General features: G+C 45.4%; 1 protein-coding gene across 1 annotated transcript in view; it reads right to left on the bottom strand.

Annotated features, from left to right (window-relative positions):
- Positions 1-16,899, bottom strand: part of SMOX (spermine oxidase) — a 52,347-nt gene that overhangs the window by 34,371 nt on the left and 1,077 nt on the right. The window lies entirely within an intron of this gene.

The following is a 16,899-nucleotide window of genomic DNA, read 5'->3' as shown; positions in this document are numbered from 1 at the left end:
GTGATTCCCAGAGAAATGGGCTGAGAATGTAGTGTGGGCTACAGAGCTTCTCTTGTCCCTGCATACAACATGAGCAGCACTGCAACGCTGTGGTTCTCGTGCCTGAGGCTACAGTATTACACAGCTGAAAGCAGTTCCACTGCAGTGACAAAAAGAACAGCTTTGGCATGTTCCTTGGGCAACAGAGGAGCAAATCCAGTACATCCACTGCTCTGCAAATCCTCTGCAGACTGAAAAAGCACGTGCTGTAGCTGGCACATCAGCATCCCCTTGTTTGGAAGGCTGCAGATAGGTAGAAGATCCCACCTACATCCCAGCATGCATCCCAGAATATCTACCCATCACAGAGACAGCTGTTACTGCCACAACACTCTCCTCCTTCAGCCAGGAGAAGCTGAAGAACAGGAGGACTGTGGGAATCCAGAGCTTCCCTCTGGCTGCCCTGGAGGGCCTGGGACCCTGGCAGGGGTCAGGAACCCCCCTGGACAGAGCCCCCAGAGACACTGTCTGTGATCTCTGTCCATGGAAAAGAGTTTTCAATCTTACAGGATTAATTACAAGCTCTGAGTGTTTGATATGAGTAATAATTAAGTGTGGGACGGATGCAAAAGTAAAATTTGAGGATTCTAGATGAAGGGTTCAAAGGGGACAAGATGGAGGAAATTGGGTGTGTCTTGTCCTTTTTCTCCTTCTTCATGCCCTCCATGTTTCACTGTGGTGTTGGCATTTTTCTGTTGGTTTAGGCTGGGGACACACTGTCCAACGTAGGTGACAGATATTGGCACGTTATTGTAAATCCAGCACAGGTAGTTTGTGGTATTTAATGTTTGTAACATCCCACTGAGGGCAGAGCCCCACACGCTGCCCTGCAGGACAGACCTGTGGCAGGGCAGCAGAACATGTTAAACAGAATAAACAACCTTGAAACCAGCACAGACGAATTATGGCTTCTTTTTTGGCAACGGGGCAGAGAGACAGAGACTTTCTACAATCTCGGAATCCTCAATACCCACAGATTCTGACAGAGGACACCAGTTGTACTCAACCTGCTGCAGTGAACAGGATACTCCCATATTAATCCTGGTGACAAAAATTATGATCTAGCCCCAAATTCCAGTGCCTTTAGTCTCCAAACCCTACCAGGGATCTAGAAACAGCTGGCCAGAAACTAAAGCAGTGCACCAAGCTGCAGTTTGGCTCTGTCAGCCTGACAGGACAAAGGGCTGACAGCTCAGGAACAACTCAGAGTTGTTGAACTAAACAGGACAAGCAACAACCAGTCCCAAACTGGCCTGCCTTTTCCTGTGTCTTTGAGAGCTTTCCAGGCTCTGGTGGACCCATAGTGGGAATTTTTCCCTATTTCCAGCTCTGCCGACCTCTATTTCCAGCTGCTCAATCACACTGAGCATTGGGAGGTATCTGCCACTCCTACACTCCTGGCAGAAGCAAAGCTTGGTGTTTCAGGACTGTAAAAGGAAGGAAAGACAGACAGTAAACTACAGGAAAAAAATGTTACAAGCTAAAAACACTGGCATAATTAACAGAACAATGCTGCAAACAAGTTTCCTACAGAAGTCATAGTTCAGCTGCCAAAAAGAGTTGTACCCTATCCCATCTGCACAACCTTGAGATCTTATCTCTTCCACCCTCCTTCTTTCTCCAATTGTTTGGGAATCTTAATTCATAAAATGAGCCTTAATTAAATAGGAAATATGCCTGTGTTTGCACAACTCAGAACACAATCGTGTTTCAGTCAAATAAACACTGGTGTCCATATTACACTTGGGAATTCGCTGTGGTTTGGGGTTTTAAATTTGTTGCAGCAAGCTTGGGAGCAAAATTTCAACAGAATCTTTTCTGCTCCTCCCATCTTCTGTACCAGGAGGGTGAGACAGGGAACAAATCCCCATGCAGAGAGGCTCAGTACTGGTTCCAGCTCTATGTGTACATGAGGATCATTTCAGGACACACCATACGAGACATGATAGCCGAAAGCAATTATTTTTCCTCACCACTTCTCAGAACCCAGACCTACCAAACTGCCCTGAAATAGCAGCACAGCTCTCAAAATAGCATTATTTCTTCTCTTTTTGAAAGCAACACCCACACTGAATCTTTGATTTTAAGCCATCCCCAAGCAGTTACCACATCTTTACCATTCAAGCCACAGGGAAAATCATTAAATCCAACAGCAACACTATGGGAAGAGAACCAGAATTAGAAAAGCCAAACACCGCATGGATTTACTCCCACAGTAACTGGATCGACTTCAGCCTGGAACAGACTAGTCGTGACTCCAGGAAAAATATGTCTCTCCAGGTGCAGCTGTATCAAAGAGACTTTCCCTAGGCTGATGCTTTGCTGGAGCATTAAACAAACCACATGTTCCAGCTTTGAGGCAGCAGACACGTACCCAGGGCTGGCCTCGGCACGCTGCGATTCACGCAGCCTTCTCCATCCTGCTGTCTGCACAAACACGCCCCGGAGCAGCACAGAGCCCAGGGCAGGGGAATTCAGGTTGGGAAGCAAGTCCTGAGATCCTGAAGGCTGGGTTATGGCTGGCAGATTGGCTGTCTGGTCCCATCAAAAGCTTCCCTTGAAGAAGATGGGAATTTTCCCCATGGGTTTGAGTACAACAATAAAAAAATATTTCAATACAAAAGCAAAGAGATCTACTCACTACAGACTGTCTGCACTCAGGTCATGCAGAGATATCCAAAGGAAATCAGTATTGCTATGGAAAATCTTTTATACAGGGACACATTTTTGGTGTAAAGCGACAGGAACAATTCCCCCTGCTGAGTGATTTTCCTCCTGAGTGCAGAATGGAGCAAAGAGCAGAAACAGCTCATGAATCATGGAATCACAGAATAGTTGGGGCTGCAAGGGATCTTGAAAGGTCAAACAACACCAAAGACAAGAAACAGAAGGGTGAGTGAGGAAAGAGATGAAAACACAACAATGACACCTTCACTTTTGTTCCCATCTTGTTGCCAACTTCAAAACAAAGCCCGAGGATGAAATTTTGTCTGGAGATTCCAACAGAAAACCTCCTCCAGTCGACTTCTTGTGCTTTGAGGTTTTAAGTGCCTTGCAGGTAAAGTGAAGCCTGGAGTGCTGTGGGATGCACTCCAGTGATGGATTACCACTGCTGCAAGGTGCCTTTCATTTTCTCCCAACACACCTGAACTCAAAATGTTTCTTCTCTGTGACAATCAAGACATTTTACCAAAACAAAGGGAAGTTTACTTTGGTATTGATCCTCTGCATAAATTGTGCCTCAAACAGCTTCACAGAACTGAGATAAAACGTTGCTCAGAAAGAGAGTAATTAAATACCACAGGCTGAGGAAAGAAAAAAAAAGATGTATTTTAGATCTAAGACATTTTTCACAGAGCAGGAAGATTTGTCATATGGTAAACAGTAGAAACTGTGAATTGGGACACTTGTGATTTATCTCTGTTTCCACAGCCTTCCCATGTGACTGCAGTAAAAGAGCGACAATCCAACCCGTAATTTGTTCAAAATAAAACACAGTTTCAACGTGTTTAGGTGGGAGCTCATTTTATTCAGCACACCACGCTGGACCCTTTCAGTACCTCGGCTCCACCGAATGTAAAACATCACAAGCACCTGGCTGTGCCAGAAAAGCATTTCCATTAATGCCCTCTGAAAGAAAATGCATCAGTGTAAGGTATTAAATCCCTACCAGGACAGAGCTATGTGCAAGTCGGATGAGATAACAAGCCAGTAAATTTCAAATCACCCCTTGCATCCATCCCATAACTACATGCTGAAATCCCTGCAGCTAGGCTGGCATGTTGGCAGGGAAAAAATTATCATTTCTAAATTTAGCAGACACCTCAATCATTGTGTGATGCTTCAAAAGCAATGGAGATGTAAAGTGAAATTTGTAGGACACCATTTAAACTGAAATGAGAGCTCTGCTCACTGAGCAAAGGCTTTTCTTAATACCCTTCCTGTTTGGACAATTTGATCCACTTCTTTTTTTTCTTCTACAACCACAAAGGTCTGTCCTGCAGTGAATGGATAGGCTTTTTTCTGGGATAACTTCCAGGTTAAAGAGAAAGGATTTACACTTGAATGAAACATAGGCACTGTATTTGGAAAATTTGTTTTGAAAACTTGGGAAGGAAGCAAAGCCTCCTTCATTTAAAAAGGGACTCAATTAACATTCTCCAACAAGTCTTCCTATCGAAAGGACAGTATTTGCTGGGGAACATGTGATCTGTAACTTGTTCTCCTCGCTCACAATGTTCCTTTCTGAAATACAGGGCACTGCTTTGGAGAGACACGAGGATCTTTGCACAGCTTTCCAAAGGACTGCCTGTCACAGGCCAAGCCTTGACTCCAGACATCAGATCTTCTGTGACTTAAGCTCAGGAAACTTAAAATAGTGCTTAACGACCCTAATGAAGACCTAGAGTGACACAATCCTACTGTGGCTCCCTCTACAAGGACAGCTCATCCATGCTCAGCCACAAGGGCAAATCCACAGTGTCACAAATCTCACCTCCTCACTGTCTGTTAAAACACAGTTTTAAAACTTTCTGCAAAGAACACACTAGAGACCAAACAAGCAGGTGTTCTACTTTTGATTCCTGCCTGTCTGGGTGTGGGTTTGATCTGTAGCAGGCAGGGGCCAGACAGGACCAAGCTAAGGGTTATCCTGGTTTTGAAAAACAATCATGCGAGTGCATGTCTAGAAACTACCCACGCAGGAGGAAGAAAACAACACATGCCATTATTTTTTTTTCCACATAAAGACGGGAAAAAATGCTACTGACAGTTTAATATGCACTTTTATTTCTAAATTCCCTTATCAACTGCATGATAGAGCCTTCTTCACTCTTTAATAAGGACAGGTTGAAGTCAAGCCCAACTTGAAGTTGATGACGGATTGAGTGAACATCAATACCCAGCAGATTTGGATGGGAGATAAAGGCAATATTGGTGTGTATAGCTACATAAAACATGCTATCAACACATCCAACAGTTTGGGGAGACCATCTGTAGCAACCCACTCTCTTTCATTTCTTCTGGATGCCTCTAACTGCAGCATGACACAGGCACAAGCAGCAGAAGGGAAGAGTTACCTGCAGCTATCCCCCAGCAGTGCCTCAGAGGGACTACGTGAGAAAAACAGGGACACAGATTCTCCAAAGCCTGTCCCAGGAATTTGGCTGCTGAGATGTGAGCTACCCTTTGGAAAAAAGTACTATTTTTCCCTGCTGATAAAGCTTTCAGTGCAGGCACTAGATCAGATGTGGATAACCATAGAAATTCTTCTTCATTCAATCACTATTCTTTAGTTCCTCCATCTGGGAGTTTGTCTACACCAAAACAGGCCGAACACCCCACGGTGTCTTCCCTTCATCCAAAATAAAAGCAACTTAGGGGTTCTGGTTTTAAGTAACATTTTCCACGGGAAGTCAGCAGGCTTTAAATTCACAGTACAGTGGAACAGTGCCCTCACACTTAACCCTTAGTGGCAAGCACCTTAGTGCTTAACCTTAGTGCCTCTCTCTCAACCCTTGCTGGTCACAAACACAGATGTCAGGACAAAACAGCACAGAATCCTCTGTACATCCCAAACAAACCAACCACGAGGTGCTTTACACAGCTGGGAATGAGCTGCTCAGTGATAAACACACTTAATGGAGTTTACATTTGCTTACAGATTAAGAGGTTGGCTCCTGTCTTTCCTACCAGCTACAGGCAGATGTTGGACAGCACGAGGTGCAGATACTTTTCCTATGAGGTTAAGCAAGAAATTAATGAAAAGCTGTAAGCACTTCACACTGGATACAGGGCCAAAAGCTGGGCTCAATTTGGGGTTTCTGTGAAAACACTCCACCAGTCCCAAAGAAAAAAAATGGAGAGGACACAGTTCACACAGTCAGTCTCCCATTACCTTGAGCTAAAGATCCCCTTAGCAGATGCATCTTTTGTACCCAGAAATGTCCCCTGCAGATCCCTTCTCCTGAGAATAGAACAGGTGGTGACAACTCACGAAATGTGCTCATACCCACATCTATAAGAATCTGACGTAGGTTTCATTGCACCTTTGGAAAGAGGCAACCCACTCCAAAAGTTTAAAACTGGGTAACTGCAGTAACTGCATTTTTTCAGGAAAGAAAGGGAAGAGTATTTAATATTGAAAAAGCTTCTCCTCTCCATGTACAGAACTGTGGAAGCTTTCTGATCCTGTCTGTGATCTCCATGTGCTGGAAAAAAGCTTTAGGAGCAGGAATGTGCTGCAAAGCCCAGTATCACACAAACACACAGGATGCTTCTCCCTGGTCTATCATGTTGGATTTTAAAACGGGTATTAAGTTATACCACATATTTTATTTTAAAAAAATTAGAAATGGATTTAACTACTAGGAAAACTGTGCTTTTGTAGGTGAAGTTGCCTGGCCAACATGGGTAAAGTCTGAAAGTCTCTGCTCTGGGACTCCAGCACTGATGTACATGCTGCAGACACACAGAGCCTCTGCCTCAGAAAGCTACTGGGACTGAAGGGATGGGGACACAGCCCCATATTTACCCCCCTGCCCCACTGTGCATCTTCTTGTGTCCATTTGTCACCGAGCACATCTTCCCCTCCCTGCTCCACAGCAGATTAAGCTTAATATACTTATGCAGTTGTGAAGTGTCCTGCCTATTATCCAATTAGGCAGCTAACAAGATCTGAGTAACAGCACGTAGGCACTGATAACTGCTGCCTGATATCCACACAGATTAGACACGTTCTTTATGTTCCCAGCCCTTGCAGAAAAAGGGTTGGGATTCGTTCAAAGGCTGCTCCGAAGGCTGGAGTCAGGTAATTGTTTAATTTTGTTTGGGATCCATAAACACATCACGTTTGTTTCCTCTTGATCTGCTGGAGCTGCCATGTCAAAACTGTCCCGTTATGAAACTCCTGATCAATCTGGTGTGAGTTGCTCAGTTGAACTTTCAGTGTGGACAGGGGCAGGTCTCATCACCTCGACAGCTCCTTCTAGCATCAGAAACCTATGGAGCAATAAAGGATCTGTGCATCACCAGGAAAAAATGTACAGGATTGATAAGGAGATTCAGAAATGCAATCTGTATTAGCTCTGATGCTGTTCCACATGACATTCCCGTAAGACCCATATAAGAAAACATTAATTAGATGTTATCACCATAAAATGGCTACATGACAGCATTCTTCTCAGAGCATAATTATCAAGGGTTTGTTATCTAATTGGGAGGGCACAGGAAAGCGGGTCTAGCCAGGCATAAGAGCTGTGTAATATTTTCATTACCAGTCGGGATGACAGACTGGAATGTATGGCCAGAAACCCAACAGATGATGCAGCTGGGAGGATTTGCAAGCACCAAGGTATACAGATTTCAATTTCTCAATGATCTTCATGCACTGGTCCAATATCAACATCAGGAGATAATTACGAAAGAGAAGCCCCAGGTAAAATACAAAAACAGGGAGCAACTCTATTCAGCAAGGCTCCAGAAAAGGTTCTTAGAGGGTCATGGCAAAATGGTGACATTCAACAACGTTCCACAGGTACATGAAGGCAAAGCCCAAGGGACTAGGCATGGAAAGCACTCAGCTATGCCTTGCAAAGTTCTGCCCTGAGCTGCTCACTGCTGTGCTTTTGGGAACAGCAAACCTGAGAGTACCTTGTGGAGAACAACAAAATTAAAAAATGCCAGGTGTGAGATTTAGCTGGAGTCATTTAAACCAGAAATGTTCCTAAGAACAGACTAGTACAGGCAAGCAGGACACAGCCTGAGGGGAGACCTCTCCTTCCAAATCCAGCAGGAAAATTCAGAGTTTGGTTCCCTTGAATTGCACCCTCTGGCTTTAATCTCTGTTTTAAAACAAGGCAACAGCCATCAATATGGGTGGAAAGAACAAAAGTCCATGGCTTATCAACACAGAAAAACGGGGAGATTCTGGATGGGTGAAACACACAGCTTTAAACTGACAGAGGGCAGGGATGGATGGGATATGGGGAAGAAATTTTTCCCTGTGAGGGTGGGGAAGCCCTGGCACAGGGTGCCCAGAGAAGCTATGGCTGCCTCTGGATCCCTGGAAGTGTCCAAGGCCAGGATGGACAGGGCTTGGAGCAACCTGGGATAATGGAAAGTGTCCCTGCACGTGGCAGGAGGGTGGGACTGGATGAACTTTATGGTCCCTTCCAACCCAAACCATTCTGTGATCCATGACTCTGTGGTCACCAAATTTTCTTGGATCACTGAGCTGGAAAGGCAGCAGCCAACAGACTGGAACACCTGATGTGAGAAGGGATGAGGGAACGGGAGTTGTTGAACTTGGAGAAGAAAGAGTGGCTAGTGGGAGATCCAGTTCTGTCTTCAACTGCTTAACTCAGGTTTACTGAGCAGGTCCAGCCAGACTGGATGGCAGAAACCAAAGGTCAAGAAACAATGGGAATTACTGACAGCAAGGGAAATACTGATCAGACAGAAACAAAATATTCCTCACCATGAGAGCACGAAGCATAGCATCAACCTGCCACTCTTGACTAAAAAAAGTCCAAAAAGTTCACAAGAAACCTACCTTTGATCCTGGCCCTGTCTGGAGCAGGCAGACAGATGAGAGAGCTCCAAATCTCCTGTGCCACTTCACTCACTCTTCAGTTCTAAGAAATCTTTATCAAGAACACTGGAAAAGGGATTTTGCCCAAGAGTCTACATCACTTTACACCTCTTCAGTGCTAGCAAGTACTTCAGACTCTAAAGCTGTCAATAAAATACCTTCCACATGACTAAAGATCCCAGTGTCTGCAACTGACAGAGAAAAAAAGTAAGGAATGAAACACCAGAGCTTTCACTGCAACTGGAAAGAGAACAAGAGAAACTGGGGACTCACATTACACAAGTTATCATACAAAAATTCTGCAAGAACATTGAGGAATTCAAAGATGCATAGTGATACTCCAAACAAAAAAAAGCCAGACTGCTCCTCCTTGCCTCCTCTTCCACAGCAATAAACACAAGGTGATGCCAAAAGATGTTTCAGACCTGTCCAGACCAGCCTTCATTTCAGTGAGAGCTTCTTCAGTTGTCTCAGGACAAAGGCCCTCTGTGTGCAGACCAACCTTTCACATACACATCCTACTCTCTTCCATTGAAAGATATAATAGAGGTGTTAATAGATCCAGAGAAAATGTCTGGAACAGTACACACAGGCAGGTTTTGGGGTTTTTTTTCCCCAAAAAAATAAAGTGAAGGAGTTTACCTTAGCAAATAATACTTCTAGGACTGGCTGATCTGTTTTCTGTCATGTTTTATATTTGAGTGCTACCTTTCAGAATAATCTTCACATCCACTTTTTACCAGCTTTAGAAATGCATGAATAGCTGAATCCTTCAGGGGAACAAAGGGACAGCAGGTAGAAAATCAGATGCACAGAGTGTAATCACAGCAGGGAGGGAGAAGGGAGGTCACTCCTGAACTACGGCTGGCAGGTCAGAGCAGGAAAGCACAATGGCTGAGCTGTAATCAAGCTAATCACGGGAAAAACCTTGGTCAGGGCAGCTGGCAAGGACTTCCTTCACCTTAGAACAGTGAGGAATTATTCTGGAACAGTCAAAGATCCAGATCACATCCCTGTGGAAAAGACAGAGCTTGAGGAGGAAAAGCACGTGCTCTGTTCTTATAGTTGGTTAAGAGAAAAGCCATAATAAATCCTTCCATGACAAAACACTTCACCAGCGCTTTGTCCAAACCTAAAATTCATTCATCACACGCCAAAAGTCTACTTGAGAGTCACCAAATGGTGTTTGTTGGCTCAGTACACGCAGGTATCAGACACAGCTCGCCAGGGAAGTTTTGGACGCTGCAGCTCAAGGAAGACACGGCCCAGAGATTCCCAAAGGCAGCTCCAGAGGACTGAACAGCTCACTCTGTACAGTAACAAAAGGGCAAGAGGGCAGCAATTCTCAACTGCTGCACAGAAATCAAAGTCAGGAACCAGGAAAATCTTGGTAATGGCAAGAACAATGACAGACTTTCTAGGACCATCCAGGGACAACGAGGAAAGTCCATCACTGAAGACTTTTAACAACTTCTTTGGACAAACATCTGCTGGCAAAGTTTGGATAGATCTGACCCAGCCTTGAGGCAGGAGGTCAGATTAGACAACTTAAGGCCCCTTCCAGCCCTGCAGCTCTTTGCTTGTAACAGAAATATGACAGCAGAACACGTCAGCAGCAGCCCCAGAGCATGCAAGCCTCCCTAATATTTCCATCACACATTGGAGAAACACTGTTAAGATCCCATATGCAGCAGCTGCCTGTTCCCATATGGTGCCTCCTCTCTCCATTCCTGGAAGAGCAATACAGGGGCAACACAAAGAGCTGGACTCACAAAACAGACACGGGAAGAGGAGCTCCCCAGCACAGCCTTCCCAACAACAGAGCCCCTCTCACACGGGACATCATCCCACAGCATGGGAGTTATTAACAGGAACCTAGCCCTACTGTTCCTCCCATTTGTCCCCTTCCCATCTCACCCTGCAGTCTGAGTAGTTCTTTCTTCTCTTTAGGCCTTTCTTGTGCTCCTCCCTAGAATATTTTCATGTGTAAGATCTTCAGGACTGGATCCCTGCCCACCACGCAGCCCTGGATCCCACCCCAAAGGGAATCAGGGAACAAAAAGATTAATGACCCGGCGCTTCACTCCCAAGCCCGCGGTCAGTCACATTCAGCCCTTTGTCAAGTTCTCACAAAGCCCAAACAGAGACACCAGATGCCACCGTGACACTGGAGCGATGGTGTGAGCTCCCCACGACTAGAAAAGGACATTTAATTTAGTCTGCTGGGAGGACTTCATGCTCCTGCAAGCATTAATGAATGGCACAGAGTGTCCCACGGGGTCAGAGCATCCAAGCAGCAGAGTGTAAACTGTAAACTCCGAAGTACCAACCTTTATCTCAGGGTTAAAGCTCGACCTATTAAAGCGATTTTAAGAATTTTTGCTTCCTTGCGTGTTCCCCCACAATCCTCTTGGCTCATTCTTGAAAATCCAAAGTCAACCTCCAACCTCTGTCCATGAAACAAGGGAGGAAGATGACAGAAGTGGTCTCAGGGAGAAATACTCACAGGTGTGAGTGTCTTTGTGAGCACATCCCAGCTATAACCACATGTGTGTGTGCTTGTCAGTACACCCTGGCACATCTGAGGGCACAGTTACGCAATCCCAGAAAACTTAGATCCCAGATTGTACTGTCCTTAAAGGACAGCCCTGACTGTATGTGCAGTGCTGACAGCATCAGTCATGCGACAGGCCAGGGATTGGATCCAACTAAAAAATAACTCTCTTAAAAAAATCTTCTGCCAGGGCTCCCTGACCAAGATGTCACACTCACAGTCACAACAGAACGTGCACAGGAATAGGATGACCCCTTTTCCTAGAAGTAACATCTTAAATCTTTGTAAGTCACCCGTCAGCCTGTGCTCTGACAGTTGGGAAAGAGTTATGCAAGAGAGGAAACAGCAGTCGGAGACAGGACAGCTCAGAGAAAACATCTCAGGGCAGCTCCACTCCTAAAGCCAGGCTCTTGCAAAACAACCCTCGTGCCACCTTGCCAGCCTTTCCCAAACGGTCTGTGAGCTTCAGGAGTTCAACCAAAGGATTACCAGGCACATCTTCTTGGCAGAGTCCTCTGGGATCACAACAATGATGATTTCAAAAGAGAAAATCCTGTTAGAAGAAGACTGGAGATAAAAGCAGGAGGTTACATCTATATCCTGGAACGTACATCCCATGGAGCAGGAGAATTTTTAATTCCATTTCAGACTAAATACTTGTCCACCAGAATCACCAATTGAGCATGCTTGAATGCTGCACCTGTGCAACTTTTCGAGGAGAAAATCCATTCCCCACCTGCCCTGAAAAATTAAAGAAACTCCTTTCCTATGCAAATCCCAGTTTAAGGATAGGCTAAGACTATCTTCTTCACCTAGCACAAGGCATTTTCTGCCTACATCAGCTACAGGGGAGCTTGAGTAAATACTTCATGACACAAATGATCCAAAACCAACGTGCTTTTTCTTCCCTCTTCTCAAAATGTGCCAACATCACCATATCCTGTCCAATGCTTCAGTCATTCTGAGCATGCCAGCAGCTTACACTATTCCCTGCCACTCAGCTCAATCTAGAGGATGCACTTAGGAAAATCTGGCATTATCAAGGATAATGAACTGTGAAGAAATGAATAATTAAGTTTCCATTCTTTAACAGTTGTCTACATCCATTTAGTTTTCTACTTCATCAGCCAGGAAAACAAATATTTTCTTTATTTCTTAAAAGGTAGTTCCTACCTTTGAACTCAGTAAGCACACACACACAAAAAGTGGAATTGAATGAACTTTTCCAGCTATTATAAAGGCTTTGCAACCCTTGAAAGACCTATTGGATAAAAGAAATGAAAGTTAGCAAACCAAAAATTCCCTACAAGCTGAAATTGACTGAGTTTACGTTAGTTCAGCTCTTTAGGGACCTCCACAGCAGAAATCTCCTCACTCTCTGCCACTGAGGCCCCCAGTGCTCCCTCCATCCTTCTACTCCAGGAAGTGAGGGAAATGTGGTCTCACAGCATGATGTGGAAAACTGCCCCAAAGAGGGAATATTCAACAACAACCCTGTGTAAATCACTACTCTGGGGCTGCAAAATCTGTCTCACTCAGACCCAGCAAGCTGCCAGCCATCACTTGGAATTAGAGAGCACCAACAATAAGTGCCTTGTTTCACTGAGACTTTAAAGCAGGGCCTGGTAGCAGAGAACTACCCGAGAATAGCTCAGGGATCAAACTCCAGCAGGAAAAGCAGGGAGGGGATTTTGCACCCCTCTTGCATTACATTCCTGCTGCTGAGCTCATCACCTTCAGAGCAACCCAGGAGTTCCTCAGAGCCAAACCACTCCTGCTGCATCCTTACAACTTCCATCCCATCCTCACAACCTCATGGCCCTGGCCCCAACATGCCACACAACAAAAACTCCAAGCCGCCATGAAAAGTAGCACCAAAACTGCACTTAAAACCAAAGGCACGATTAAAATTCACCAAACACCACCACACTGACTGCATTTAAAGATTTCCAGAAGAAAAGGTCACCGGAATATAGAGCACATCTCCCAGATCAAACGTCATTGTCATGCTGCTGTTGGGTTCAGACAGCAAATACATTGTGATAAAAACCCTGTGTGCTGGGTGATCCACAGCTCAGGGCTGCTGGCTGAATCACAGAAGGGTTTGGGTTGGAGAGACCTTAAAGATCATCTCATTCCCACCCCCTGCCATGGGCAGGGACACCTTCCACTAGCCCAAGTTGCTCCAAGCCCTGTCCAACCTGGCCTTTGACACTTCCATGGATGAGGCAACCACAGCTTCTGTGCCAGGGCTTCATCACTGTCTGACTAAAGAACTCCTTCCTAATATCTAATCTAAAAGTCCCCTCTGTCAGTGGGAAGCCATTCCCTCTTGTCCTGTCACTCCAGGCTCTTAACCAGATTCCCTCTCCAGCTCTGTTGGAGCCCCTTTAGGTACTGGAAGGTGGTCAAGGGTATCCCCTGAGCTTTCTCTTCTCTAGGTGGGCAATTCTCTCAGCCTGCAGCCCAACCCAATCCCAGGGCCCCTCAAGGGCACTGGTTCTCATGGAAACACAAGAACAGGACCACAAACTAAGGTTCCTCCAAAGCCACTCTCCAAAACAGAGCCACACACCACCTGCACCACACCAATGTGCTCATGGTGGTAACTGGAGTCGCCATGAAGATTTATTTTCCAAGTGGTTCATATTCCCACCCACGGTATTTCTGGAATCTTTGTTAAAACAAGAAGAAACCACTGAAATTTTAGATTATTTAAAAAAAAAAAAAAAAAAAAAAGAAGTTAAGCTTTTCAACTAATTTCCACAGTGACTTCTGTAAACTCAAGATTTATTACAGTGTACACACCCATGTGCCCTCAACACGGAGCAAGGAATGCCCAGACACAGCAAAGCCAACACAGCAACAGAGCAAATGAAAATGGAACACAAAATCAAGGTAGCTGAAAATGTTCACATTCCCTCAACAGGAAGACAACAAAGATGATAACACACTCTGGAAACAACATAGAGGTGGCTTTGAAGTGTCACTTGTAAAACTATTTGTGCCTTAGGATTCCATAATTTGATGAATTGGTTGCATTGGGGATTTTTTATGGTTATGCTTCTATTCCCTGTTCTCATGGTGGGTTAGCATCTCCCTCCCACTTTACTGCTGTGCTTAGATCAGTTTTTGCACGCAATCAGAGCAGGACAGATCCCTCAGCCACATCTTAAAGCCAGAGGTTTAGACTCTCTAGAGAAAGAAGAGTTCAAATCCATTCTTCACCCACATCAATTCCAAGAGGAGATCTTTACAGCTCTTTTATTTATTATTTACCGCTCTAACACAATGTTTTAGCTCACCAACAGAACTAAAAAAAAAATCAGTTCTTTAATTTCCATAGACATGACTTCATTAACTTCTGTAGAGGACTAATGTTTGCGGCTAGTGAGAAAGGGTATTTCTACATTTTTCCATTTTCTGGTCTGTTAATTACAATTACTGAGAGAAGGAGACAGCAGTGAGATTTGTGAAACACAGCAGGCTGTGTTTTAATGCTTTTGAAAAAAACAGGAGAAAATAATTTCTCTCTCTTTTTTTGTATAACCCGATCATACAAAGTAATTCCACATACTCCAGAAGTCAACATCACAATTTTCCTTAGACACTCACTTGGGCCAGCAGGAATTTAGTTGGAGAACCTCAGATTTGATTAGAAGGGATTACTTTTCAGTGAGATGACAGGAACAAAAAACATGAAATGATGGAAGGGGGGTTGAGAGGCAGATACACTCCTAAGGCTGGCAGCAAGATGCAGGAATACTCCTCCAAGTTTCTGAGGCAGAGATGGGCAGGGGTCTGATAGCTTTTGAGGATGGATGAGTGAGATAAACCCAAATTACACTACTTGGCTGAGGTGGAGGTCAGTAAAAGCACCATCACACCTCTCAGATGCTGTAGGGAGCCCAGAAACCATGCCTGCTGTTTGTAATGAATGTCAACAATTTGACAGAGTTCTCCAAACTCTACCTCGACCCCTCCAGTGCCACCAAGTCAACTGAGATTCCACCATCCCAGAAAAACACCGAGTTTCAGAGACACCACAGCTAACTCGTGACACTTTGGTGGGAGAGGCACAATGGGGAGAAAGCACTTCCAGCTCAAACCAGAGAGGGACAACCACGAGTGCCAGCAGCAGGGCTGAGGACACGGGATCCCAGGACACGTGCAGTGTGTTTCTGGTGCTCCAGCCACACACTCCAGCGTTTCAGGGAAGCATGGCACAGAGCAGAACAGCTCCAGAGCTGCTGTTCCACAGAGCCAAAGGATGGAGAGGGATACACGACCACGGCACCCAGCATCAGCCAGCATTTTTAGCATTTAAAGCCGCAGACCTCTACACTTCCTTCCACAAGCAGCTTAGCCAAAATACCAGCTGGATGCTGCTCCAAACCCAAAGAAGTCCAGGTAAACATTTGATCAGCCACACAATGGCTGAGGATCCAGGCACTGAGTCAGACCCAAGCCTGTTGGATTTTTTGCCAGCTCAGTAGTCATCCAAACAGGCTTCCTAGTCCGGCTACCCACTCCACAACAGTGGCACGAGGGAAGTGCTGGTTTTTTTTTTTAGAGGCAAAGCCAGCTGAAACCACAGAGCTTACTACTCCCTAAAAAACACAGTACATCTGTTCCACAGCAGTGCCATAAACGATTAGTAAGTGCTGGCCTAACAATCTGGAAAGGGAAAAGGACCTAGGAGAGCGAAATGTTATCACTAAGTCAATAAAACAACATCTGTAAAGGACTGAGAACATAACAGCATTCTTGCACAACACAGAGAAATGCTCCTGGGCTGATTTCTTGGTCTCCACTAAACCTGTCTGGTAACTCTGGGAACAGGACTGCATCGTGCAGGCTATGGGAAACGTGGATCAACAGGGTGAGCTAAGGACAGGGCTCTGGGCTCGACTTTGTTTGTGCAGGATCACAGAGTGGACATGTGTTAGGCGATACATATGGTTTCACTTTTATGTAAAGCCACTGTTTACATCTAATATATCAGGCAATTACAGCTGGTCCCGGCACCAGGTCCGAGACAGCGTGCCTATAATCCACAGAAAGCACTTTTTGGGATGAGCAGAGCAACGATGCAGCAGAGCAACTCTGTGTACGGGGTTGAGAATGTAAATAAAAGCTTTGTTTTGAGTTTCCATAACTGACAATTGGCTCTGTGCATTTCACTACCCTGCATTCGGAATTTATCCCTCATCTACCACACCGATCTCGAAGAAGGAGCAATTCCACACAAGTCGATGGATTCGACTTAAAATGCCGCTGTGAGCCGCCAAGCCCCCGGTATTGTAACAGCTTTGTGTAAACACGAAAACACAAAAACACAAACAAGCTGGGGGCGAGCCTTCGCCGCTCGTCACTCACATCCCCAGCACGGTGACTTCCACACTTAACCTCTCCTCTCGGTGTCATCACCGGGAATGCCAGGCGGGGAATGCGGAGGCACGCAGGGACTCGTGTCACATGCGGGAGATTCACCAACACACGGGAGGGGAGAAAAAAATACCCAAAGCACCCCAAAATCCCAACACAACCATGCGTGTTCTGCCCTTAGCTGAGAGAGTGATCCTTTCTCCCACGGTCCCCATGGAAAGCGGTGGGGATGACACCTGCTCTGCACCTGGGCTGGGGTGTCAAGGGGTGGAGGAAGGAGGGTCAGCAAATTCCTGGGGTGGTTTTGGGGCGCTTGGGACGGGGCAAA

This window comes from Taeniopygia guttata, chromosome 4 (assembly GCF_048771995.1).
Source record: "Taeniopygia guttata chromosome 4, bTaeGut7.mat, whole genome shotgun sequence".
In the NCBI taxonomy this organism is placed as follows: Eukaryota; Metazoa; Chordata; class Aves; order Passeriformes; family Estrildidae; genus Taeniopygia; species Taeniopygia guttata.
Note: the sequence above shows the minus strand (reverse complement) of the source record. Positions and strands in the feature narration are given on the sequence as shown.